The 25,472-nt window shown below is 43.9% G+C and overlaps 1 long non-coding RNA gene across 1 annotated transcript; it reads left to right on the plus strand.

Moving 5' to 3' along the window:
- Positions 1 to 4,527: 4,527 nt before the first annotated feature.
- On the plus strand, positions 4,528 to 24,202 carry LOC135282834 (uncharacterized). The gene is made up of 3 exons (XR_010348855.1): positions 4,528 to 4,791; positions 20,769 to 21,054; positions 24,047 to 24,202. It is a non-coding gene; the product is annotated as an uncharacterized LOC135282834 (long non-coding RNA).
- Positions 24,203 to 25,472: the final 1,270 nt, after the last annotated feature.

The raw sequence follows: 25,472 nt of genomic DNA on the forward strand, positions 1-25,472 counted from the left end.
GAGGGGCAGCGGCGCGGGCCGGGACAGGGGATGAGGGGCGAGCTGAGGGGAGCCGGGCACGGGGGACGGGCTGCGGCCAGCGGTGGGACCGGGGCTGAGCTGCGGCATGGGCGGGGGGTCAAACGATGAGCCCAGGGGCGAGGAGTGAGCCCGGGGTCGCAGGGTGAGCCAGGGACAGGGAACGAGCTGCGGGAGGAGTTGGGGATTAAACGCTGAGCCGAGGGTCAGGCTGAGGGATCGCTTGGGGGTTCAGGGCAACTTGGGGAACACAGGAGGAGCTGAGAGATGTGGAGAGAGCGGAGGGATGAGCTAGGGAATAATCCTGTGTCAAGGGAGAAGTTAGGAAGTGAGCTGGTGATGAGGGTGCAGGACACAGAGCTGGACATCAGAGCTGTAGGTGGGACAGGGAGCAGTGTATGGAACCGAGGGTTGAGACTCATGGAGATGGAAGCAGGAGACCCTGTTCATTAGCCCCTGCTCCCCATCCATTCACCCAGTTGAGGTTTTGTTCCTGCAGTGCAGGAGGGGGCTGTTTCCTTTCTTCACTCCCTGCAGTTTCAGGCCCTCTCCTCTCTCCAGGATCGCCTGGCCAAAGGCTTGGTGCTCAGGCATTCCCTTGGGACAGGGACTGCCTTGGTGGCCGACTGCGCAGCTGTGCAGTGCCCAGTGCCAAGGACAGCACTGAGGAAGGTGTGCTTGGATCCTGCTCATTTAAAATGTGCAGGCTCCTGCACAGGGCTGCCCTACATATCACGATGGTAGCAGGACTTAATCCTCCTGTTATCATCTTTTATTGCACAAAGGCAGATATTGCAGCATGCTACCATCACTTCTGGGTGCTCTCTTCCTTGTGTGGGGCTGGCTTTGCTCCCTTGGTCTGACTCGCCTTAGTTCCTTACTTCTTCAGCTGCTTTCACCTTCTCTGGGGGGTAGCCGTTAGTTCTGCATGTGAGAGACATTAGAAAGATGCTGTGAAATAAAGCCTAAAGAAATCCATTGAGATTCATGGATAAGGGGAAAAAAAGGGTGAAGGAGATTCAGACTTAGTGGGAGCTGTAGAAGGAAGGGAAGCCAAAAAAATCTCCTGCTATCTGGTCCCACTGTGTTCCAGCTCAGCCATCGCCAGGGATGGTGATTTCCTCAGGCTGGTGTCCCCAGAAGTGGCAGGCTGGCAACTGAGTGTCTAACACACTCATCAAGGGTTTGAGTGTGGGCAATTCAATGCCCATTTTCCCACCATTTTGTTATGTTCTTGATCTAATTGTAACAACAGAGCAGTCAAAAATTAACCTGGCCCAAACAGGCTCTTTGAGAAGGGTTTCTGGTGTCTGGCAACAGTGTTGCCCTACCTTACTTAGACAAGTGCTAAAATGAATATCATCCTCTTAAAATGTAGCATAGAAACGTCATTTAAATTTAAGCCATTTAAAACCAAAGGTAGAAATCCCATGTGTAGTACAAAGCCTCTTAATGCAAATAGTCAGTCATGCATTGCATGCCTCAATCACACTCATATCGGTGTCATTTGTGTCCTAATAAAATCCTATAATCTTTTGCGTGCCAATTAAAGAAGGAAGATAGCTAAATCTAGCTGCTTCCTCGGGTAATTACAGGCTAGTGGGGAGCCAGACAGTTATCTGCCCTGGGTTTTGCTGGACTGTGGATTTCCAACGGGTATTTCTTCTTCTGTTTCATTAAGTGACTGTACAGTATTTTTTAAAATGTGTGGTATTTGAAAGGCACAACCAAGATCCCGGAGACGGGATGGGATGTTAATTAAAGGTCTCAGTTTAGATACACCTAGTTTAACAATGGATTGGGTTTAACAACTGCATTTGCTTTGCCGGTATTTTAAGGGATACTTTCTAGAAACAAGCATTTGCACTGAGTTCACTAAGTTATTTTTACACTGGTGAGCCTGTCCTTTTATTTACAAGGTAATCCCTATGTTGCTTATAAGGGTAAGTCATTAAAAAGATAAACTGGGGCATTTTTAACAGTTCCTCTTACTAGGGCTCATCTCACTTCTGTTGTGCTATAGGCCCTCCATCATTAATATGCATTTCTAGTTCTCTTTTTTTCATTCACTTCCAAATTTGCTGACCAACAAGGACAGTGGAAATTGCCTGTAAAGTTCCTTTCTTTATTTCCTGTCAGCAGGGTCATCAAGATTCTCATCCCATGTTTACGTACAGGAGTTTAATGTCACTGGGAACGTAAACCAAAGGTGCCTTCTGGGGAAAGTTGTGAATACCATTATTTTTTTCAATTAACTCCACAAATTCAGCAGCACTAGGATTGTCCATAGTTATTCTTATTTATATATATTTTTTTTTTTCATGTTGAAAGATGCAGCAGAAGGGTCATCCAAAGGAATTAACAAAATCAAACAATCCACGTGGGAAAGGATGCCTCTGCTTGAAACAGCGTCTCTGAATCAATCATGCCTTTCCTTCCACCAAGGCAATTTTGTGTTTTCAATAGAAGGCAGACCTAGAGTGGTTTTGTTTCCCCCCAGCATCAAATGGCATTCCCTGCAATGATATTCATCATGTTATAACTCTAGGTGAATGATAATGGATCAGAGGGAATGAAAACAGATGGATGTTAAAACAGACAATTCCCTGCCACAAACCTGGGAGCCCTCCACTGCTGCCTAGTCCATTCATTCAGTGGATAATTGTATTAGACATTCCAACAATAGAGAGGCCTTCTTCATTAATCCTGAATTTACTGAAAAGAAGCTTTGCAGACTATAGCTCTTTTGGTGCTTAGACAACATCAGGCAAAATTTACCACAGGCTTAAATGTCTAAAACTCAACTGGATAGAATCTAGCACAGAAAATTCCAAAAGCAAGAGAGATGGGTGAGTGAGGCCAGAGGACAGGACAACCCAGGAGCAGCACTGCAGGTAGGCAGGAGACACAAACAGAGCTGCGCTCAGGTGATGCCAAGGAAATTTCTTGAAAAGATTTCCTCTGGCTGGAGTGCAGGCACAGCTGAACTTAGCAATATTGGCCCTGGGTTTGAGCTGATTGTCCCTTCCCAGCCTGCAGCTCGCCACATGAGACAGTGAATGCCAATCCCTGCCATGTGATGGGCACAACCGTTCTGTAACCCTGGCCTGCATCAGGTGACTGGGGCTAAGCAATACAGATCAAGTCTCTTACCAGCTGTCCTGTGAGTCAGACCTTGATTACAATATTGACATTAACATTTTAATCACATGCACGCGGCTGCGGATTTTAATGACAAACTTGCTGTGCCTTTGCTTTTGAGGATCAGAAATTAGCCCCTGGTTCGTGGCTGGAGTGAGTGTGGCATCAGAGCAGCAGCAGGCACAGCAGCAAACATGGCATTGCTCTTGCCACGAGCCTGCCCCTGGACATTAACCTTGCTGGCACTGAGCACCTCACTGGAACAGGGACTTTGTTCTCAATTACTCTGTTCCTGTGTCTGGGGCAGTACTGGAAGTTATGAAAAAGGAGAAAGGCGGTGCTTTTGTATCCTCTGTAGCCTGAGGCAATGTGAAAATCTACCCAATCCCTGTGTAACTATCATTTTCGATTCACAGGTACTTTAATCAGGGCAGGATAATCCAGAGACATTTCCTTCTTCCAGTGGAGCTGGGAGCAGGGTTGTTGCTATACTTTTTCTGCCCAGTGCCATCAGACTGAGGTGAAGAAAATTCAATGCAAATGAAAATCATGCCCCAAATCTGTGCTGTTCTTCTCACCCCAAACACGCTCCACGATCTGTTGCAAATGCTGCAAGCTGAGTCTGCGAGGCTTTGCTTTGTTAAAGACTGTCATGTCCAAGGTGGAAGGACAACCAAAAGGTCACAATAAATAAACTGAATACAAAATTGCTTAAGGCAATAAAAGGAGACCACAGACTTTCATTACAGCTCTGACATGCACCAGGAGACACTTCAGGATGTTAAATAAGCTGGGGTTTGTGTCTATGGGCTTTGTTGTTTTCTGTTGTTTCTTTTTCTGCTACACCAATACTTTGCCAAAACAATCAGGCTTTAACTGCTTGGTATCCCTTTCACAAACATGGGCTGCCTTTATCACTTGCTTCATCATGGTCATTTGCACTGAAAATACATAATCACTGTCAGAGTACAAAGAATCATTACGAATAATTAGTTACTTCCAATATGGCAAGTCAGTCTCATAAATCTTGAATATTTGGCTTTGGTTTTGGAAAGAGATTCCTTAATGGCTACACTTGTGAGACTCTGTTAATTGATATAAAATTGTATTCAAAATTAAATTTGTTTCAACAGATCTAAATCACCCCAATAAATCAGCTTCAGCCTATCTGCTCTAAGGGTTCAAGTACACTTTTTTTTATTTGCCTTTGGGAGAAACTGTGAGCTTGCAATCAATGCTTAGAGAGCTGGATCTGACCCTCCCCTCGTGGACTAATTGCTTCCATATGCTGACATGGGGCGATTTTGCTGGTCTGAGGAGTCATAAAGGAGGGGGTGGAAGGTGCAGCCCCTCTGCCCAGCCCAGCCCTCCTGCCAGGCTGGTGTGTGGGGAGAGGGGCTTCTGTCCCAGTTCACAGCCAGGGTGTGAGGAAGGAATTGCCTGCCTCTGTTCTGAGTGGGCAAAGGAGAATTTTAATAAGAAAGAGAAGGAGTTCAAGTCTATCTGTAATAGTCAGATATTGAGGATTTATGCTATTATAGGTAATAGCAGTGTGAATGGTAGCTCTTATGGTGCTTTTTTTCCTTCTTCAGAGAAACTGTCTTTTTCATCTGATATCATGGGTGAGAGAAGGTGAGAGTTAATAACAATAGCTTAATTTTACTTGACTGTATATACTCTATTTAGCTCCTGAAATTGTTTCAGGACAGGATGTTATTATCTTTATCCTTGCTTTACACCACAGAAATGGAGCTCAAGAGACAAAAGCCCAGTGTTCCTCTCCCATAATGTCTTTAGTAGGCTGTATTCCTTACCTATGCAGCAGTGAGCCCAAATGCTTCCTGTGATCCTGTGAGGTAAAAACCCATTGGAAGAATTCCTCATTTGCATCCTGTCTGCATTTGCTGTCTGTAATCTTAAATACCTCTCTAAATTTTTTTTCCTTCTCCTCCAGAGATTCTTTTGTACCTACTTCATCTCAGTGAAGCTTTCCCCACCCCTCTCCCAGCTGTATTTCTGCCTGGCTGCTCTCCCTTGGGTGCTGGCAGCCCTGGGAAGGGATGCTCTGTGCCCAGGGTTTGGATGGCATGGGCAGCTCTGGGGAGGCTCAAGCTCCTCTTGCCTCACCTGGGAGAAGCCTGCAGAGCACCACGCCTGCTGTCAGCCCTGCTAATGTTGTGTCTTGCTTGGTTAGGGATGCCTAAATCCTGTTGGGCTCAGTCATCTATTAAATGATGCTTTTGCTGGCCTTTAGAATGCTGTGAGCGCACAGCCATCATCCTCACTGCTCACTGTATCCTGTGCAGGGTGTTTAGGGGTGAATAAAAGTCACAATCTTTTCAGTTTTATTGGGTGCCAGTGTTAAAAATTTTCCTTGGGTAGGAGTTGCTTCTGTTTCCAAGTGTCTTGTAGCTTGTGCTCAATTTACTCTTACATTTGTTAAAGCAATGTGTTTCATTTTAATCCCTCAGTGCATATTATTAATCAGCTAATGCTTCAAAGAAAAAAAAAATTAAAATTCCCAAATGAACAAGAAAGAACCCTCACCAATCCACCTTGGGAAACCTGAAGATTAAGACTGTAAGTATGGTTTGGTGTCCTAAGGCTGGAAAGTGAGGGGAAACTGATTCAGAGAAGGTACATTTGGCAGTCTGCAACTTGCAGACCTCTCCTAATAAAGGCTGGCAGGGTGTGCAAATGGAGCTTAACACATGGTCATGATAAACAGGTGCTGAAACATTTCTGCAGCATTTCTTCCACTAATATTTTGTCTCTTTAAAGCAGTCATCAGGAAGTTGTGTCATCTTAATTACAGAATCTGGGAGTGAGCTATTTACTAGTAGCTGTGTAAGTTGTTAATAAAGGCTTCCCTGCAGTGGGATTTTGGCTCTCTGTGTACCAGCAGCCTAAGCACTGAGGGAGGCTGGCAAAATCACAATGATACATAATTTACACTGGGTCAAGTTACTGTTCGTGGCAAGTAGATGAGCTGGACAAGTGTTAAACAGGGCTTCACCTTCACTGCTGTCCATGCCCAAGAGGGGAAATTTGCTCCCAGAATGGATGAGGCTTAACTAATTACTCCATGGTTGTATGTCCTGATGTCTTTGGGTCACCAGACCAACTTTGCACGAGCCAAATCAGAAGTGGATTCAAAGACAGAAGAATATAATAGTCAAAAGGATTTGCTTGGCTGCCTGGAATCATTTTGCAAAGAGAAAAGTAGAACTGGAAGTTAGATGAAAGGAAAACAGGAAATATGGCAATGGGTCTGTTAGAGTGAGTGTGTAATAAGGACTAAATTGTTCTTAACATAGAAATTTTACATGCACCTCGTACTATTGCTAATCTTTTGTTGTCCTTCATCTGATTCGCTGATTTAATTTCACTTCTGCAAATGAAGCGAGGAGCCTCAATTTATTGAGGGGGCTGTGAGGGCCTTTGGAAGGGAATGTATTGAATTTCAGAAAGCATTTTACAAGAAGGTAGCCTGCCACAGTCTTGTGCTGTAGGACTTCCTTTGGAAGCATATATTTCTCCCCCATAAGTCTTTTGAACAGTTTAATACCACACATGTTTCAAGAGAATGAAATCAATAACAATCTGTACCTTTCTAACCTGAAATGCAAGCTCTGCACGGCAGGAGATCAAGCTATGCAATTAACTGTTGTCCTTTCAAAGGAATTCTGACAGATATTTATAGTTTACTGTATTCCATTTTCCTGCCATTGGAATATAACAGTACAACTGAATGCAGCTGACTGGAACTATGAAATAATTATAGCAATAACTATTTCCTTCTCTACTGGGGAAATCTTGTAAAGTGCTGCATGTGGGAACTGCTGATGTTCTTGCCCCTCGAAATCCGGTCCTTACCTTCAGTTTATCATGCATCCCTGGCTAAGTCACCCAAGAGAGGGTTTTTGTTCCATTACCTTCAGCTTTTTCTAAAGTCGTGTTCTGAATCTCACGTTCATCTTGATGTGGAATGAATCAACACTGTAGAAATAAATGCACTTTAAAAAGCTTTCTATATTTGTGCACGGACAGTGTATGAAGTAGAAAGACCTCTCTGTAGTAAAATAAGTCATATCTTTGTGTGGGAGTTTGGAGCAGTCTATTAAGAGGAAACTATGCAATATTACCAGAAGTGAATAGATTGGCATTTGACTGCTAAGCACTTTGCAAATTTTGATATAAAGGCACTTATTTTATACCCTGAGCTGTCACTGTAACTTATGTGCTCGTGCTGGTGACTTAGTAGCATAATGACAGGCCATTGTTACTGAGCTAATTAGTTTTAAGCAATCTTTCCTAACAGTATGCTTGAGGATGACATTCATTTGCTACAAACTTACGAGACGTTGATGCATCAGGAAAATAGTGATGCTGCATCTTTGAGGTACCTCTCTTGCTGGCTCAGTATGAGTGTCTCATCAGGGGACAGTTGCTGTGTTGGACATTTTGGATGCCTCTTGCCACTAGTGATACCCTCAGCTACTTAGCTTACAGCTAAGGGCTGTAAACTTCCAGCTTTAGGGCTGTAAACCTGCAGAGGAACACTGCAGCTTCCAGCACGTGGTGGGATTTAATCATTGCTTTGCCACATGGCCATTTTCTGTCACTCTGGTTGAAAGTCTGCAGATGCTTCCCAGGACTTTGCAAACCAGGATCAGATATGTCTGGTGCTTTGGGGAGCAGTGTGGAAGGGGATTGTGGTGTCAGTAAAAAACCCCAGAAGTTCAGAGGAGGACAGGTACAAGTGGAAAAGTCTCTTCAAAGAAAGTATTGGAATTATTTTCCTAACTATGCTCACCAAGGTATAGTAAAGGAATAGTGTCCAGATGCCCTCTACCTCTACCTACATGGACTGGGCATGAAGTTAACCCCTCCTTCCAACATGAAAAGAATGAGAATAGGGAAGAGAAACTGTTCTCACTTGATTCTCACAGGTGGCACCGACAGCTTGTGGCTGTTGAGTAATACTGTATTGTGCAGCTGCCTTAGAAACTGGTGGTACTGAGTCATTCCCAGGTAATAATTTTGTTTTGGAGTCCCCCCAGCTTGTATTAACACAGGGTGGATAAGTGGTGGTACTGTAACAGGATGAAAAATTCAACCATCAACCTCTCCCAAGTTTGTGTTTCCTGGAACTGTTGTCATAAATGTGAAGTCCACTAGAAGGGAAGAAGTGAAGAAAATGGAGAACGTCCTCTAAATTAACCAGATCTGGGAGCTCCCCGTGTTTTTCCATCAGGGGCTCTGTAATGCAGCCTGACCCTCTGGTGTAGCAAAACCTGAGTCTGCACCCCAGCCTGTGTGACTCAGCTTCTGGAAGTTTGTGCACAGAGGGCAGATTTGGGGTTTCTGCACAGGGAGCTGTGTGTGTGTGTGTGCAGATCAATACCAGAGCTGAGAACTCTCCTTCTGAGAGGCCTGCAACAAACAGTACATTATTTATGTGCTCCTCTCCTCTTTCCTGTGCATTATGTAAATACTAATCAAGGTGAAATTGGACTCAGCCACGTCTAATTTTGATTTGGATTTTTGCAATATCCAAGCAGAAATCATTCTAATGGTCTTCTAGAGGGGTCCTGAGGTTTTCTAAGACTTGGCATGGGCTTAAGGCAGAGTCCCTGTGTAGGCTTATAGCTGACTGGTGGAATCCCAAGAGCTGGTGCTCTGTTGTTCCCAAGCCTTGCCTTCTCCTTTGCCTACAACAGGAATGTGAAAAAGACCATGTCCTGTCCAGCCACTGCCCTCTGACCACAGCTGATGTTACTCATTCAGATAAGCAGCAGCAGCTTTTATTCCATTTAGCCAACATTTAGCTTTGCATCCTCTCCCCTACATCCTTGAGTTTTTCACTTTGTGTTTATGACTCTCTGTGTTGTTTTTTTTCCCAGTTCAGCTGGGAGCAGGGGATTTCTCTGGGAATGTTTCACAGCTTTCAATTTGTTCTGTGGTTTCAGCCGTCTAGTGTTGGTTGTTTGTATTTACTTACTTACAGCACTGCTGTATTTTTTCACCTGTCTGTAGATCTGGGGGGAAAAAAAGCTGCTTTGCTGGCAGTGTTGCCGACCAAAGTCTCTTGTTCTTCTGTGGTGAGAGCTGGGGCACTGCAAGGCTGCCACGGTGTGCATGGGTGTGCCTGCTGAGCAGGGCAGCTATTAGTTCTGTGCATGATGATGGTTTCTGTGATGTGCATGGCTTTCTCTGTTGGGAAATGAACTGTGAACACCTACTCATTTTTCATAGGCCAAATTACAGTGCTGTTTCTGCTCTCTGAATTGCCGACACCTCAAAAAGAACGTCCCTAGGATCCTTTAGTGCAATAGTAATGAAATAGCTGGGGCTGAGCAGCTCCTCTGTTAGCAGGAACCACCTCTATAAATTTAGCCATTTGCTTTCTGCCTGGCAGACTTCTGATGCACTTGATGTACTTCTTCACCCTTTTATTTTTTTACACTCGAGGTAGCCTTTGTATGCTTCTTGCTTAAGATTTAACTGTGATTAAACCAAAGGAAGAGATTTTGGAGTCAGTGAAATTTTGCTAGGCTTCTGCGTCACTCTGAACAGCTCAAAGGCAGCAGCTTAGAGAAAGCAAATTAAAGTAGACATTACTACTTTTCTTGAGGGAAGGGGAAAAGCATTACCAGTAGCATTGCTGCTAAAATAAATAATACAAATTCAGACCTTGGAAACAAAGGAGCATAACTCTCAAAAAATTCATTCCCAAGTTGGAATTCATCTGCTTCCACAGTTGCATCTTTGGATGATCATTAAATTCTGTTTGTGCTTTCTTGTCTAAGAGCTCCCCAGTGGTACTTAACAGCTCAAATATTTGTGCGTGAGGGGTTTTTTTATTTCCTTCTCCTCTAGTTTTGGGGTGATTCCTGATTTGGTCTAGTAGAAAAAAAAAATGCTAGTGGAGCTTTTGACTCTTGAAGTAGCAGGACATGGCCAGTAATAAACTTGTAGTGGAGCAGAGCCCAGCAGAAGGAGGGGACAGGGCTCTTGATGAAATGGGAGCTCTGTCTCATCAAGCACTTGTCAGAGCTGCCTTCCACCTCCAGGCTGGCCATGGAGAATTCATGCCAGTGCATTCCCTTCTCCCAGGGAATCAGGTGTGTGTCTGCATACAAAGATGGCTTCAGTCTCTCTGATTTTCCTAATGCTACATCACAGCCTGTGTGTTTACACAGCTGTCTTTTGTTGACTTCAGAAAATAAAAATCCATTTTTCCTCAGTGTTCTGAGGTTTGGCCACTGTGGTCAAAACTGTGAAAGGTTTTCCTTAAAATCAAGCTTTCCAATGCAGCAGGACAGAAAGGATACTGCCAGACAGTCAATTTGAGCTTCAGAGCTGTGCAGGTACTTAGAAGTGCAATCCATCAGGTCCTCTGATCTACAAGTCTGGCTGAAATCTTGCAGCAGTCAGCATGACATTGCTCCCAGTCACATCAAGTGTGACGAATTGCTAATAGATGTTTTGAAAGGAGAACTTAAATTAGCTTCCCAAAATTCACCTCAAGAATACAGGGTCTGTCTGCAGCTTGGATGCTAAAGTATGATTTTAGCCTATTTTAAAAAGTCACTAACTCCGGTGTTTTTTTGGTTTTTTATTCCCCCCTCGCTCCCAGAGCTGCCATTTTAACTCGTGTTTGGCTGGCTGTTAAACAATCCTGTGTTCTGCTGGAGCAGACAAACTGTGCTGGCAGGTGACTAAGATCAGAAGGAAAACTAGATATGTTTCTTTCTTCTTGGTGGCTGTGGCTTTCAGTTCAGAGCAAAGGCAGGCATGTAAAGCATGTAATGTGGCTGCTGTAGGATGTGTGCAGGGCTCGCGTCAGCTCCCATTAACTCCGCTTGTACACAGAGCTCAGAGAAAACTGCCACGTGATCAGCACCATGAACTCAAGAATTTGGTCATCCTGAGCAGGGAAAAGGAGCATGTTCTGATTCTGGACTCCTCCTGAGAGGGCAGAGCATGTTCATAAGGTGCTTCCTCAAAGCAGAAAGAATTCGAGTTGGCATCTGCTGAGGGCAGAGTTCTTCACTGAGGCAAAGTTGCTCAGCTTTGTGCCCCTGAAAAACAAATGAGGATGAAAAGCGTGATCATCCAAAAAGTAGAATGAATGTGCAAAAGCAAATTTCCAGAGAGGCTGGGTGCAGATATTTAGCTGTGCTGCTGCTAATGGGTTGCTCATGGCCCAGACTTGGGTTCCAAGCAAGTTTGCCCAAAAGTCTGAGTGTCCATCATATGTCAGTCACTTCCTTGCCTCAGTTGTCTTTTCCCCCTGGTTTGGATTGCCAGTTCAGCAGGGAGCAGCTGCAGAGGACCGTAGGACAGAGTGCTGGAACTCATTTTTAAGTACCTGTTTTATGCTTTGCGAGAGCAGCTGGAGAGAAGGGATAAATTACTGTAAATTGCCAGCCTATGCAAAAAGGTGTTTGCATAAATTATTGGAGAGCCCACTTGAACTTGTTGAGCAGTGCTCCCACCAGCATGAAGAGGTCACTTAACCCTCTGTGCAGCCCTGCAGCGGAGCCCAGTCATGCATTGCAGAATTCAGTGAGTTCCACCATTTTTCTTCTGAGCATTGCCCAGAACTGATGCAAAGTGACATCTGACAGCACAGGCAAAGCAGTGACAATGCTCTGAGACACTAATAATAGCTGTAGAGCTACAGCAGTTTCCCTCTATCCTTATTTTTTATTAGATTCTCCCCCCTTTGGTGAGGAAATGTTGTCATCCCTGGCACAGTTTATCCTTGGAAACCACCTTTGCTGAGCCATTTAATCACAAGGCTGGCTGCACAGTGGAGTCAATGTGCTAGGAATGCTCCCACCATAATTTCTTTAAAGAACAGCTGATACCTCATTGAGAACTTTGAAAAAAACCCCATTCCTCTTTGGGTGATCCTTGCCAGAAGTTAGGAGCAGTGAGGGGTGCTGACAGGGAGAGGCTGAATCATCTCTGGAGCAGCGTGGCAGCAAACACCCCTAGAAAAGCAGGCTGCAAATCCTGTGCAGGCTCCTTCTCTTCCCCCCTCCATTTCCTTTGTTACTAAGGAGATTTACATTGAAACAAGCTCTGCAGGAATCCTCAGGTTCCTTGCAAGCAGATCTTAATATTTCTACTCATTTATAATTAGTAAAAGAGAGAGGATATTAGAAAGGCTTCCTGTGAGGGATTCTTGGGGCCAAGTTAGAGTAAAAAGGGAAAAATTATGAGTAGCCCTCAAAACCTCAATTGTGTGGCTGTGGTCAATTTGATGGGAACCCAAAGGCAATCCCAGGGGCAGAGCAGTAATGCGAGTTGCTTCACTAGGACAGAAGTAGATCCATCTTTGTTATTGTTTTTGTGTTTTTGTTTCATGATCTTCTGCTGTAGTTGTTTGTTCCTTGCACTCTTGCCTATTTCTGAAGGTTATTTATCTTCTTATCTATTTATCTGTTATTTATCTTTTGTTTAACTGTTGGAGTCAATGGTCTTAAAGGCCTTTTCCAACCTAAACACTTCTGTGATTTTATGATATCACTCTGCTGTACCGAAGTCAGCTGCAAGGCTGCAAAGAGCAAATGAGGTTTCAGGATGCCTGGATTTATTCAGAGAGCCAGGTGTTTTTATCCAGTGCTCCATGGACAGGGAAGACAAGGGGCACTGATTTTTGGGGTTTTTTTGAGTGCTGGAATTACAGGAAGGAATGGATGCTTAAGGAGGACCTTGAGGAAGAGTTTAGGCACCTAAATCCTAAAGGATCATCCTGACTGCTCCCGCCTACTCCTGTAAGCAGCTGAGTATCCCCACCAAGAGGGTTCCTTAGGTACTTAGAGCTCTCCTCTGCATGCCCAGAATGATCCAAGTCTTGTTGATGCTGAGCTGCTCCAATCTGATCTCCCTCCTAAGCCTGTCCAGATTAACAGGCTGGGTTTCTGCTGCCTCCTGCGAGGCCGTGCTGGTGGCACAGGCAGAGCCCTGTGCCTGCACCACCAGCTCAGACAGCTGCTGCTGACATTCCAAAGCAGGGGAAGAGCCAGGGACATCCTGCTGCTGTGAAATAGCTCTGAATATTAAATGGCAAACAGGGAGTTGTTGTACAAGCAGTGGGGGTTTGTCCAGTCCTGTGTGCTCCTCCGCTGCAGCAGTCTTGGCAGACTTTTCATTTTTGCTTTGCAATAGCCTTGTCTCTCCCATCTTCCTGATATCCCTGTTGTCATTTCCCTCTACCTTTGACATCTCCATGTATCTCTGCCATTTTCCTGTTGTCTTCCCAGAGCCCCTACATTCAGCTGTGTCCTAGCTTCTACTTTCTTCTGTATCCTCTGGGTGCTGCTGGGAGGGAGGAAAACCCAAGAGAAAACCCAGTGGCTTGAGGGTGGGTTGTTGGGAGCAGTATCTGTGCTGGGCAATGTGATATCCTGTGTGTGTTAGAGAAGTTCTGCATGCAAGGGAGTGCTGAGCAGTTTTCCAGTGCCATCTGTCTGAGTCCACGTGGCCATGGGAGGTCTGGAGTTTCTTTAAAACTAAAACAGTCTAAAGCAATTTTGATGCAAGGCATAAATTGGCAGAATTTAGTCCATACAGTGGGCAACGTGGAAAATGCTTTGAGAATGGAATTGTTGGAGATGATTCAGTGTGAAGGTGAATGGAAAGAAAGCACAGAGAAAGGAGGAATTGGTAGGTTCCTGTAAAAGAGCAGCTGAAATCTTAGAATGATAGTTTCCTCCCACCTCAGCCCCCATCTCATCTGCTGGTGTCTTAGTGTGTATTCAGCAAGCTAACAGCATCAGGTCCTCTTTCACCTTGGCAGCACCACTGGTGATACTATTATCCACCTCTATGGTTACTGAGTCTTTTTGCCAAGTGTTCCACACCAGTATTTTTTCCCATGTTGATTATGCAGAATCTTCTGACCTTTAGAAATATGGCACTTCTGAGTGCTGCAGTGGAAACCAGCCTTTCCGTTTACATCTCTCCTCAATTCCCTGAACATTGCTATAAAACGCACTTCTTTCTTTTTTTTTTTTCCTTCCAATATATTATATTCTTGTGGATTTAACCCTCAGGAAATCAACATCTGGTACCAATTATTGTTCTTAAGCTGAGGTGGCTGAATCTCCTGCCTTACAGCAGTGAAGGTCTAGAATTCCTTCAGCATGGGGAGCCCATCAGCAAAGGCAGAAGTTTTCTGTGAGATGAGGATATTGGCACACTTCCCAGCACCTGTTGGTAGCACAAAGGGGTATGTTACAGGCTGGGCTGCACAATCCCAGGGTAAAGAAACACCGTGAGGCCATTAAACACCCACTTTAAATGGCACCTTTGATCAAATTCCTCACCAAAGGCAGCATTGCTGTGCAGTCCTGTGTTCGTGCTTTGCAGATTGCATCCCCAGATGTACAGCTCTCTGGAGACCAGAGGGGAAGGAATGTCATGCACACAATGGAGCTGGAAAAACCTTCTGTCTTAATGGTGTCCCATCAAATCTTATCTGATAACCTCTCCTTTTGAAAGTATGTGGAAAGCCAAAAATAAGAACAAAGCAAACCATAGACACAGACTTGCCCTGACCTGTCTTCTAGGCTGAATCTCTGTGGAGCTCTCCTTGCTTGCTCTACTTGTCTTGCTGTGACCTCTCTCTCTCATCTTGCTATCAAACTCACTTGCTGGTGTGAGAAGCTCCCCCTCCCTTCCTCCTTTCCAGCCTCTCCTGTTTGTAACAGCTTCCTCATGCTTGTCTGCCTTATCCACTTTGTCTTATATTTTCAGCAGAGATTAGAAATATCTTTTCTTCTGACTCTCAAAGTTCTGAATTCCTCTATCTTCCTGCCACTGCTTATCTTGCTGCTGTATTTTTAAACTCTAATACACTCCAGGATATGGTTGTCATCAGGGACACTTGAACAAAGTAAAAGTAGTGTAGCAACCTTCCAAAATTCTCAGCAGAAGTGCTTTGTCAAAATAACAAAGTTCAAGGCGCAAAAAATCTATATCTGTATTTTTTTGTTGTTGAATAGTGACAACATATGATAGCAGAATGATTTTGGAGCATGTTAACTGCATTCAGCCTCTGCCTGGGATATCCACAGCTGCTTTTGTGGTAAAATCTGCTCTGCTCTGACCCATCATGTATTGTATCACTTGTAGTTTGAAGCCTCTGTGGTACTGGGAAGCTTGCAGCAGCTAATTACCAGCAGTGTGGAAGGCAAAGGATTGCTGTTAGCCCAGTCTTTCTGACTGCACAGATGAGATGTTCAAGCAGAGGAGGAACCATGGCTTGTAGCTGGTGTCAGACCAGAGAAATGAGCTCTGACTTCCCCATCCCAGCCAACAGCAAAGGCTGTGGGCCATCCTTCCTCTCCTCTGGGGCTCCCTCCAAAGATGAGGTGTGAGGTTCTTATCTGGGTGCTCACTATAAGTGGATGCTTTGAGCTTAGTGAAAAGGCCCTGAAACACCTCAGTTTTCAGTCTAAAGAAGAGAAGTACCAGATCTTTTTGGCCTTCTGTTGAGGAGGTTGCAAACAGTTTGTGTTACAGTTGTATTGAAAGTTTTACCCTAAAACCTTGGGCTGACACCCGTGTGGCTTTGGAAGCTCTTACTGAATATGGACCCAGGTGCTCTCCATTTAAAACTCTCTGGTTGGTCCATAAGATACCTTTGTGTGTTTTACCTCAAATGAGGGCCTGTCAGGCATTGTGGGGGTAGTAAACACAATTTCCTTTATTACTACTGCCCACTTGGGATCATGAGTTGCCACATTCTGAACAAGGTTATTTTCCTTCTCTTTGGTTTGCTGCATTATACCTGCCCTGAAGACAGCTCTGAGATAGATATGTACCTTTGGAAACCATGCCCTTGCAGTGTCTGACGTTCATTTTCACATTGCAGTGCCCACAGCTGTTTTCAGGGATTTTTCTAGGAGCATTAGCAGTGTGCAGCACAGTGTCTGCACTCTGAGTTGTTTACAAGACCATTTTACTGTCTCTCCACTTTAAGTCTTGTGCTCGTTGTGGGTTCATCTCTCTCCTCATTTCAGGAGGCATTATTACCTTCTTTATGGGAGTGAAATACTTAAAAATGTGCAACTTGGCTGTTAGAGAATGGCAATGAGGTTGTGCCTCTGTGGGCACCTAAAGAGCACCTCCCCTCCTCAGGGGAGGATGCCCAGTGCCTGCTCCAAAACTGGCAGCTCCCAGTTCAGCACGGGCCAAGCTTCCACCTGATGTTAACCCTGCAGCTCCAGTGAGACAATTCAACAAATCCCTTCCAATGCTGTGTCTATTTACTAGGAAATTAATTGCAATTTTTTTTTCCTTACTGGTTTTATTTTAGGGATGGTAAATTGTTGCTTTGCCATAGGGGGAAAAATCAAAAGAAGAGGCACATGATTTCTGCTTCTTCTGAAATCACAGTTTTGTTATGCTGAATAGCTGCAAACTATTTGCATTACAATGTACTGTAAATAAGAGATGCCACCAGCTGAAGTGTAAACTGAGCAAAATGTGGGGAGCTCTCAGCACAACGTAATTTAAATGGTTTAAGGTGAAATGGGACAGAACTCCAAGGTGAGAACACAAGGTGCTGGGTTTTGGGTGTCAGATAAACCCTGTGGTCAGCAAAAGTCCTTACCCTAAGATGCCCAGATGATGTTAATTTTCAGTATAAGTAATGTAATGTGTGTGGTATAGGTGCCAAAACCGTCAGGCAAGGAGGATGGGAGGGAATATGAAACCCTGTAGAACAGGATTAGGCAGGATTAAAGTCTAAAATGATCATGCTGCACCATGTAGCAGATATTGCCACAGCCAGCTCAGTAAAACTCAGTGGGACACTTGACATTGCACATTTTCAAGCAGCAAGTCTTAAATCTATATTCATGTGGAATCTTCTGCACTCAGTCTGGTGGGAACAGGAACATGACACAGCTTCAGGTGCTGGCTCAGGGGAATAAAGCACAGGCTGCTGCCTTGCAGGGACAGATCTCTGCTAGGAAAATGGAAAGCAACTGAATGATGTATGTAATTATGTTTGTTTGCAGGGCTGTGTAATTTCTGCAAACCCACTGAGAATCCCTTAAACCTGAGATTAAAACCAGCTATGGATATATTTTTAACAACAGTTGTCTATATATAATTATATGTATGTACATAGCAGTTGGTGTAATGGTGTAATACCTGCCAGTTCAACAGTCCAAAGCACATAAACATTTACCTTTATAAATTAAATCACACACTTTAATGCTTTGCTGGACAGGGAAGTATTTAAGCATTTTACTTCAATGTTGGGCTAAGTCAGGTCGGAAAGAATTTGTGTTCTTCCTGTGTCACTGTTGGTGTGAAACTGCTCACCTTAGAGCTGACCAGTGTCAAGAAGGTGTTCAGAGATGTGTTCTTTCATCAGCATTGTGTGTCACCAGCTCTGTGCCCGTGCTGCTGGAGCCTTGGCAGAGTGGAGGACCAGGATGCAGGATCTGTGTGGCAGAGCTGGATGCAGTCTGGAGCTCTTAGCCCGCTGCTCTTCAGGCTTTGCATCAAACAGATCTTTGAACTGTTGCAGACTCCAACCTCTGCCAGCCCCTAACCATGAGGTAACCGTTTGCTAGGCCCAACATGAGTCATAGATGGGGAGGATATCTCTGGTTTCCAATTAAAAAGAAAGAAACGGTGAAGCTCATAATGGTGAGCAAAAGGTCTCTGTGCAGTAATGGGAACCAGCTGGTGTGGCAGGCCATTGCAGGCTCAAACCTTTGCTCAAAACGTGGCCCCACCATTAGCACGGTTGGAAACAATCCTTGGTGCTGACACAGTAATGACAGCTTCATGTTTTAGACACATCTAATGGCACTAAGTCCTGATCTTAGCCAGCATTTATCAAGATAAGTAAGCCAGTCAGGCAAGAGCATGGTGGGCTGACTGTACTCCTTTTGATAACGATGTGCGTTTCCTCTCTTGGAAGAATAATGAACAGAATATGACTGTCAAAATATTTCTCTCTGGAGAGATTCCAAAATAACTGACACTTACATGAGCTGAGCACCATCAGCACTGTGAGCTTCCTCACAAACCTGGGAGAAGTGGAGCTGTGACCAAGAGATGTGAGGATTTATCCTCCAAGCCTGGGAGAGTTGTTTTCTCACAACTCCCTGTTGCTCTCACTTGCAATTGGACCTCTCTTGGGAACAGCTTCACTTTCATGGACACTGAATGAGATAGTCCTTTAAAAGGCCAATCCTGGTGATTTCAGTGAGGTTTGTTCTCATGTAGCATTGTCTTACACTTGCTTTATCTGGAATTTTCACAGAATTATCCAATCCAGCAGAGAGTCAGGCCCTGCAAGTTTGACTTCATAATTCTGGGATTTTCCTTTCTAATCTGACTGGGAAATAGCTCAGCTAATGACTTGTCTGCAGAATAGAGTGCACACACAGACTCATGCAGAGCTTAATGTGCTTGTCTGGTGCAGACAAGCCCCCTCTCAGCTCCTTGCCTTTGAGAATTCTGGGAAGCACATCTCGCCAGCAAAGAGGCTGCTTCAGGAGCAGTGGTTGTTTTAGGGAGAGTCCATTAAAAAGGCATGGCTGGGAATTTGAAAGGCATTACTGAGAGTGCTGCTGAGTTTCTGTCTAACCCAAAGAGGAGCGTGGTGGGGCTGTTTGGAGTTCAGCTGGTGTTGTGTTGAGCTGGAGAGGGGCAGTATCCTGTGCAGTTGGGATGGCTGCTGGGATGCAGCTGTGTGCTGTAACAGTGGAGAAATGCTGCAGCACAGGTCAGGGCTGGAATGTGGGCACAAAGGGCTCTCCCTGCACAACAGGTCAGGTCATGCTGCTGATTAAACATGTCCTGCCAAGGTGTCATAACGCTCTCCAGCCCGGGCAGCAGGGAATTAGGAGAGCAGGGTTTGCAAGAGTGGATTAAAGCAAATTTATTATCTTTTAACTCTTTCAGATATATATTTGTGCCTGCTAAGCTGTGATGAACTTACTTTTTGCTGTCAGCAAAGGGCTGACACTCATGCTGATGGAGTGACTCTTGTATTTTTGCTGACCTCTGTTTCATGCTATTCACTGTAGTTTTCATGAATTTTCTGTATGGGCAGCCAAGAAAGTGTCTTGTAGCTGGGGTTATGGGGTGTGTGTTTGTGTGTGCCTGTCAACTTTTCAATTGCTAAAATCTCCCTTTTCCTGAGTGTTTCAGGGTTGTCTGGGGGATGCTAAAGATGACCAGGACAGCAGTAAAATATTTATAGAACTATGTGTTCATGAAGGTGACTGTGGTTTTCTAGGTAAATATTTGTTGGATTATGCAAAATACTGTGTATGTCCATCAAAATCCTCGTGTCATGGGGAATATCTCCCACACAGTTTTGTAGAGAGCTTCTTTTTAAGTGCTGGTGGTAAACCTGTGATGCTACATTAGGCTTTTTTATAGCTTGCAAAGGTCCCTGATTGATTTTTCACACATTTATTTCCACAGCAATAAGGTTTTACATACTGAGATGTGGGAAGGAAATTTAAAAAAATATAGTCACAGGATGTTGAATGTATTTCAGAACCTGAGCCTAAGCATCTGTCCTTCAAAGACTCTCAGCCTGGGGGTGGGTAAACTAACCAGAGGAGAGGTGGAAAGTTTGCACCTTCTCAAGTAAGGGATCATTTAATTTCCTCAAAGATGAGGTAATTTGGGTGAATCCCTGATGAACCTGGTTCAACGCAGTGCTGGTTTCACACTGGCAGCAGAGCTTGGCCCTGCCTTGCTGTCCCACCACTCAAACACCAGTTGCTGCAGCACCCCCTGAATTGTCGTTTCATGTTATTTCTGTGCAGGACAGGGCAGAGATAAGGGGCTGGTTGGGTGTGTGGAGAAAGGATCTGGTGATGTGGGCTCAGATTTGGTGCTCATGCTACACAGCCTCAGCCAGCTCCAGCTGTGCTCTTCTGCACTGTCCACTCAGGCTGGAAACCCTTCCAGCAGAATGGACGGGAACACCTGATGGGATACAGGTGACAGCTGTGACCCAGAACCCACCCCAGGAATTGTCCTTACAAGTTACATTCCAGAGAGCTGCAAAGCCTTGATGGAGTTTAATGGGCTGTGGGTGGTTTTGTTATTTGCATAGCAGACAACGTTATTGGGGATATTTCCTTCCATATCTCACAGCAGTCTGTTGGGAGACTGGAGTCCAGCCTGGCTCTCTCAGAGCTTCTGAGTAAACAAACAAGCATGCATCCTACTTTAAAAAACCCAGACTGGCAATTAAAAAAGACATCTTGCCTTGTGCAAACAGGAAGGGCTGTAAAACACACTTTGCAGGGAGTCGGTGGAAATGCATTCAGTCTGGTTTATAATCACAGCACAATGAAATACCCAGAACATAAATAGCAAGAAATCAATTTTCCTTAGAAAAAGTAAAATAAAGAACATTAAATGATCATTTGACTAGATAACTGCAGTTTGCTTGGTGGTATAACTGTCATCTTGCCTGTGCACAATAATGGAATTAATGCAGAGGGGGTATGGTTTAGATGTCTCCTTCTTTACAGTGACAATAACTCCCTTGTTTTCTCTAGTGAGTAGATGTTTATATTCTAATTTTGTCTCTGCAGGCTACACAGAGCCTTAAACTTGCAAAAGGGATTTGTGAGCAGCCTGCTTGTCAAGAACAAATACTAGTCAAAAGAAATGCCTGACTTATTGACCTTGGGTTCACTGAACCTTCGTCTTGATGCTTCCGTACCTCTGAGGAATCAGCTCCTCTGAAAATTAAAGTTCCCAGATTAGAATAGAGGCTTCAACAAAGGAGCTGTGTGGCTTTACAAATACACATCGATTAGAGGACTTTGGAAGAGCTTTGTTAGAAAAGTGGAATTATGAAAAGCAAATGTTTGAGAGGTAAGAAACCAATTGAGGTCAAAGTTGATGAAAACCAGACTTTTGAAAATATAGAATTTCTTGTTTGCATTTTGGCTGAAAATCTTTACTCATTGTCCTTACCTGTTACTTTATTCATTTGGAGATACAGTGACAGTGTCTGGCTGCCCTATTCATCTTGCCAAAATGGTGAGAGGCCATGACGTTCAGGAAGACTCTTTTGGTGTATGCCCAATATTTGTTTTGTGTTATCTGATTCAAATTAGTTGGTTGCATCTTCCAAGTTTTTATAAGCTTACAGAAATATTTCAAATTCCAACTCTTAATGTCTGCGTTTAATAACTACAAATCCATGACATCATCTTTTTTCCTTGTTCCTGAAGAAACATCTTTCAAGAAATCAGCCCAAAGATTTCTATGCAATGTTAGTCTTCCTGAGAACATGGTGCTCAAACTTTTTGAAAGTTCAGAACCTCTTTCCAAGGTACCAGGATGAGTCTTTATGCTAAGATGAAATTTATGACAGATTAATATTTCTCATACAGAACTATGCAGAGGAAGTGCATTCTTCCACTGCAGAACAGTGTATTTGTGCACATGTGTGACCACCATGTGGATGTGTTAAATACTTCTGTTATGTGTGTACATATCCACAAAACCTGATGGAATGCTATTTAAAAGCATATATATAATAAAGTTGCATATGCTTTTCATATGCTCAGGAAACATCTTCTGTTTTTAAAAATCAATTTACTACATTGGTTCCTAAGTTTTAACACCTATATATTTTACCTGTTTAATTTCAGAGATATTTGTATGATGAGAAAATTCAGAAAACTGAGAAAACTCGTTTTGCTTACCCCATAATCTGCAGTTTGCTTTGATGATAGTATGTCATAATTCCTCCTGTGTGCCAGTCAAAACAAAGACTTTGTCCTGTACACAAGCAGTTCTTGTTTGGATGGTTTTGGTGTTTTGAAATGTGGAGTAAAATCCAAGACAGATTATTTCCCTTCCCGTAGCTGAATAAGGATAAGGCTGAAAGTGTGAAGAATCTTCAGGCTTAAAGGAGCAGAGGACTCAATCCCCTTAACACAGGGCCACTGTGACACTGGGCTGCATCATGGATAGTTTGAAAGCAAAAGTAGGAGGAAAAAAGCCCTCAAACCCTTTCAAACTGTCAACTTTTTTTTTTTTCTTTTTCTGAAAGAGGGTTCTTCAAATGCTGTTATCGATGAAACTGGATGGAAAAATATTTCTTCAATATTTTGAAGCTTCTAGAGTTGGGTTGCATTTTAGAGGTAGTCATATTATCAACAATACTTTCATATTTGCTTTTCAACTGCCTTACCCCTGAGACTTGAATTATTTGGGTCCTGGGTTTGTCCCACCATCAGGAGTTTGTTGTAATGGTACTGGTAAATTATGTGACTTAAACTGCAGTTGTTGTACTTATGTGCACTCATTGGTATCTTTCTGGCTAGAAGAAAGCTTCAATTTTACTATTGAAACTTTTGAAACTTAGATGGCTGGACAAAACAAAGTGCTCCATGAAATCATACATTACAAAACCTGACAGTGAATACTGTGAAATGCCATTTCCATGACTTGCTCATGACTCTGGCTCACTGCTGGAGCTGATTACTGCCTGTCTTTATGTTCCTGCTGGAGGATCAGTTGTCTGAGCCTGAGATTATGCTCATGTTTAAAGACAAGCTCGAGGTTTCTGATTTGGGATATCAATTAGGAGGCAAGGAGAAGGGAAACATGTTGAGCTGCAAAGTTGGAGGGCAGCCACTTGCTGTGTGTGTGTTCCCAAAGCAGCCTGGGACCAGAGGGGGCTGGGGAAGGGCTGCCAGCTCAGGGCTTTATCCCATGGCTGTTCTCCTCTGCCTCATTGCAGCTTTCCTCAGCCAGCAGTTGAAGCTTCTCTGTCATACCTTGACAGCCAGTGGTTTCATTTGTCCTGTCTTGTCTGGGAAGCAGGAGTGATTTTTATTCTCTGATTTGGTTGAAAGGGCTTTGCAGTTACCAGGATTAGCTATCCCTTTAGTGAGTCTGGTTTTGGCATTACTGAACCCCAACCATCCAATCCCTTGCTTTGCTCTTGAGTTCAGAAATTGCTGAGAATTAATTTTTAGGCTGAGATAGAGTTTTACAGTAATCTGAACTGAGATAATCCACTGACTCAAGTAGAGGATAAGAAGAAGAATAGTGAATGGCCTCAGACTGGACACACAATTAAGTTTCCAGCAACATTCCTGAAGTGCCTTGGGAGAGGTGGTGGTGGGCACACAGAGGAACCAGCTGCAGTTTGGGCTGCCTGTGGTACCCAGGAGCTGCACTGGCTGTGAGGCTTGTAACCAACCAGGCAGAGGTGAAAAAAGGTCAGGAAGAATCTTGCTGTTCCCAGTGTCTGTCAGTAAGTAATCATGCAGATAAAAATCACACCACACCCTCAGCTCAACAAAAAATTTATCTATATATCCATACAACATTACAATACAAGCCTCAGGGCATCTCTTGTCCTTATCTAAACAAAAGTCTTCTCTGGAAACCTTAGTCATGCAAGTTATGGCATGAAATCACCCTTTCAGCAGAAAAATGGTAATTTTGCATCTGGAGTCAAAGGAGGACTGGCTTGGTGTACAAAGCTATTATGTTTCCCAGATCCAATCACCCTCAGTAATTCAGGAGCAGCTCACAGATCAGTCTGTGAGGGTTTTTATTCAGTGCAGGGATGTATCCCACTGACCTCTATCTGGGTTTTTCTTGGGGTCCTGCTGACATAGGAGCTCTGTGTAGCGTTATCTGCCTTCTCTGTGGAAAGCATAGGAAAAATTACAGACAAAAGAAATTAAAAGTGAATGACCCGGCAAACAGATGCAAACCCACAACACTGGATCATTGTGTTGTGAACTAAAGTGAGGAGGGAAAAAAAAAGAGTTATTCTAGGGAAAAGCAGGAGTTTGCTTGAATATGATTATCAGTGATCACTTTTTTTGTTTTCCAGATTTGGTGCAGAGTAACAGATGTACCTTCCCTCTGGTGTGCTGGGTGACTCTTCTGCTTCACAATCCCAGTTGTCTGTGGGCAAACACACAAATGAGAAAGAGGAGGAGGGAGCTGTGTGCCCTGCTTGGGCAGTCTCTGCACAGCTCTGGGCAGGCTGTGGAGGATGCAGGTAGGCAAGCAGATACAGCAGTCTCCTGGGAGGCAAATCTGTGTGTGAGAATCCTTTCCCAGACAGAGAAACCTCTGTGGGCTCCTCAGTGTGTGTAGCATTAACTGGCACTGTTCACGTTGAAAAGGCTGCTAAAACAGTTCTTTAAAATAATTACACCTAATCATCCTTTTCTCTGTCTTCATGCTTTAAAAATAATTTATTTGCCCTGATTAGTGCAGGTAAGACTCAGAACTGAGCTGAGCCTTGCTTCAGCTAATCCTGCTCCCGGGTGGCTGCATTGTTCACCCCAGTCTGTTCAAGAGGCAGCTCAAAGGCTTGGTTTCCCTTCCTGACACCATTAAAATGAAGCCTGGAGCCCGTCCCCGTGTGGGTGGTGGGATGCTGGGCAGGGGAAAGGGGGCTGTGCCTGGGGGGGAAGGAGGAAACCCTCCTGGCTGGCTGGGAAAGAGAAGGAAAAAGAGCATGACCTACAGGGTTGCTGTCGTTGTCTGTAATGGCTCTGTTACTTTTTCCCTTCCTGGTACATCTGCAGTGTGCATTACTCCCTGGAAAAGATCCTGTAGCATCAGCTCCCTCCCTGCTCCAGACAGATGATAACTGGTAAGCTTTGATTTCTTTCCTTAATTACAGTGTCTCAGTGCAAAACTTCAAGAAGATCTTTAAAATACTGCTGATTATTAAGAACTGCACTCCCTGCTTGCAACGTTATTTCTTGACATTGCTTCTGACTTGCCTTTTTTTACTTCTTGGAGAGGTGAAAAGCAGGCTTTTGTAGTTTTCCTCTTTAGACTTTAAATAATACTGTGTTGCTTCTGCTTTAGTTTTAAATGTTTGCTTTCCCTCTCACTGGAGACCTGGTCTCCCACCCCCTCCTGCAGTCCCCAAATGCAATGGGGGTTTTGAAAGTGCTGTTTGTTCTTCTCACTTCACTGTTTATGATGCTGGGCAGTGATGCATTCAGATTATCACAGCACGGGTAAAATAATACCCAGTTCTTCACTTACATCCTATTACTGCACCTCAGAGAGCTCTCTCACTTAGATTACTCAGGGGAAAGTCAATGACATGCAGTCTTTTGATTTCAAATACAAATTGTTGTGTAGAGATTTAAAAGATACCCTAATTTATTTTGAAATGGCCTGTAATGTGCTGGTGCTTTTTTGATTGTTTTATTAGACTGTGTTTTTTCCATCTAGCTTCCATTCCCAAAGCCTACCAAATGATCATGATTTACTTAGGACATCTGTTAAAT

This window comes from Passer domesticus, chromosome 17, assembly GCF_036417665.1.
Source record: "Passer domesticus isolate bPasDom1 chromosome 17, bPasDom1.hap1, whole genome shotgun sequence".
NCBI classification, from domain to species: Eukaryota; Metazoa; Chordata; class Aves; order Passeriformes; family Passeridae; genus Passer; species Passer domesticus.